Genomic DNA, 2,852 nt, shown 5'->3' with positions numbered 1-2,852 from the left:
TAGAGACCGTCTCTCCCAAGAAAAGAGGGATCAACCAGGTTAATATTTTTATCATTTAAGAAATTCATGATCCTACTTGGTCAGCTGTACTATAAAAATATAGTTATTACAAGAAAATCTATGGCTTAAATTATACATATGGATATGCTGAAATTTAACAGACAATTCACCATTAGAAATAACTTAACAAAATATTATCAACTTTAAATATCAACTAAGTCCTGCACGAACTGACATTGCATGCAGGTGGAACCCAAAATGCACTCCCTGGTCTTTTCTTTTGCTCTTCCCCTTAGCATGCCCAGTCATTGCCATTAAGCTCAAGTCTTCATTGTCACCCACCTATGAGGGACTTGCACATCCACCTCTCCAATTTTGCATCTCTTAAGATCCAAATCCAAACATTCTATTATGCATCTTCCTAGCAGGCTCCTGACACTCAAAATGTCCAAACCAAATTTACCATTTTATCCAAACACTATTTACTGCTCCCATATCTTACGCCCAAAGTAGGACCTCTGCATCAGCAGTTTCCAGATTCTGTTCTAGGAACGCTATCCTCAAAAAGCTTAAATTATAAAATAGATTTATGGTTAAATGAGTCTTGGAAATTCTACATATTACATCACACTTATTTGGAGATTTGCAATGAAAATTAAATTTCTAAAGACTCTTAGGTCTCCTGCAGTAAAAAAGCATGTTTATTTTATTTGATATTAGATTCCTTTTTTTTACATCACATCAATTAGCATTCTGAAAAACTAGCGTTTACAAAAGACACTTTTCGAACAGCCACTGGAGATCAGTTTTTACTCCTTCCATTCCCTAACTGCTACATGAAAGCAACACCTCCTTGTGTAGTTACACCCAAGAATATATCTAGAGCAGTGGTCCCTAACCTTTTTGGCATCAAGGACCGGTTTCATGGAAGACAATTTTTCCATGAACCAAGGTTTGGGGTTTGTTGTGGGGGAGGTGGGAAGTTTCGGGATGATTCATTACATTTATTGTGCACTTTATTTCTTTTATTATTACATTATAATATATAATGAAATAATTATACAGCTCACCATAATGCAGAATCAGTGGGAGGCATCACCGCCTCAGCTCCACCTGATTTCATCAGGTATTAGATTCTCGTAAGGAGCCAACGACCTAGATCCCTCGCATGTGCAGTTTACAGTATGGTTCATGCTCCTGTGAGAATCTAATGTCACTGCTGATCTGACAGGAGGCGGAGCTCAGGCAGTGATGTCAGCAATGGGGAGCAGCTGTAAATACAGACGAAGCTTCGCTGGCTCACCTGCCACTCACCTCCTACTGTGCAGCCCAGTGGCCCAAGGGTTGGGGACTGCAGATCTAGAGCCAGACTGCCTGAATTCACTTCCTTCACCATTTATCAGGTGTGAGAGCAAGCTACATAATCTCTCTGCTCCATGTTTAGAGCTTTAAAATGGTTGACCCTTCCTAAAGGACTGTAAGAATTAAATGGAATAATACATGAGATATACTTAAAATAGTGCCCAAACCATAGTATCCACACAATAAATGTTCACTTTTGTTACTATTATTGTTACCTCTAAAATGTCTCTCAAATATTTGCTGTTTCCTAATGCCTTTGACACTTCCATAGTTTAGGTATTCATCATTTCTTTCCTGGACTGTAATAATAATAATAATCATAGAAATTTGTACTTAGTTTGGTTCTTTATAAATTTACCCAATTTTTTGTACATTATCCAATTAACCAAATAAATACTTTATTTACTCTGTTCACAAACTCTTTACTTTGCAATTCATTCACCACAGTGCAATTTATTTTTTTTAAACACAAATCTAATGATGCCATTCCTATGCTCAAAAACATTTAACAATCCTCCGTTATCTATGTAGTAAAAGGAAGTAACAATTCCTCATCACGGTGGGCACACCCTGACTTCACACTCCCCACCACGTGGTTTTATGATCTGACCACAGCGCACCCTTCCTGGAGTTTAGAATATACAATGGGACTTCAGATCATCTGGCTTGGCTGGTACTGTTTTTTGTTATGCCTTGAATACCTTCCTTCCTTCTTCCACTTGTTAAAAACCCACTCATTCCTTAAGGTCCCACCTCAAATTTCACCTAATCTATGAAATATTTCTCAATTCTATGCAGTTAGCATCCTTTTCTTAATTCCACATTTTTAAAAAAAATATAACTCATGTAGTATTTATGCTACATCTCACACAATTAATTATACAGAGACTGTCTCCCACGTTAAAGTGTGAGCTCAATGAAAGGTAATGTTTTATTTGTTCTTTTATACTTTACAAACCAAACACAATGCCTTACGTGTAATGGGTACCCATATAAGTATTTATTGACTAAAGTTGCCTACGTAAAGGACTTCCGACCATTCATTAGCATATTAGACATCCTAAGCAAATATTACGCCTAAAAGAGTCACTCAATTGAGAATTCTTTCCTTGCCAAAAGTTTCCACTGTTTATAAGGGAATTCACAATGGGATTCCTTTAACATGGATGTGAACCAGTATCTTTAAGTAAAAACACGATCACATGGAACTTTTGCAAAACACGCCTACAACACACACCTGTATCCACCAACCTTCCCAGGATTCCAGCTTCTTGGGATATTACCATGTTTTCGTTGGGATTCTCTTAGAATAAATATAAAAGCCAATTAATATCCTGGCCCTGTAAGAATATCATATCTTAATTTTTCCAATGGAGACTTCCTGGTTGGCTCTCAGAGAAGTGATCTAATCTATAGCCTCACTCCCTAATCTAAGTTCACTTTCAGGTCAGATGTCCCAGTTTGTTTCTGATTCAATGACCTCATCTCCT

Source organism: Propithecus coquereli, unplaced genomic scaffold, assembly GCF_000956105.1.
Source record: "Propithecus coquereli isolate 6110/MARCELLA unplaced genomic scaffold, Pcoq_1.0 Scaffold176, whole genome shotgun sequence".
NCBI lineage: Eukaryota > Metazoa > Chordata > Mammalia > Primates > Indriidae > Propithecus > Propithecus coquereli.
Note: the sequence above shows the minus strand (reverse complement) of the source record.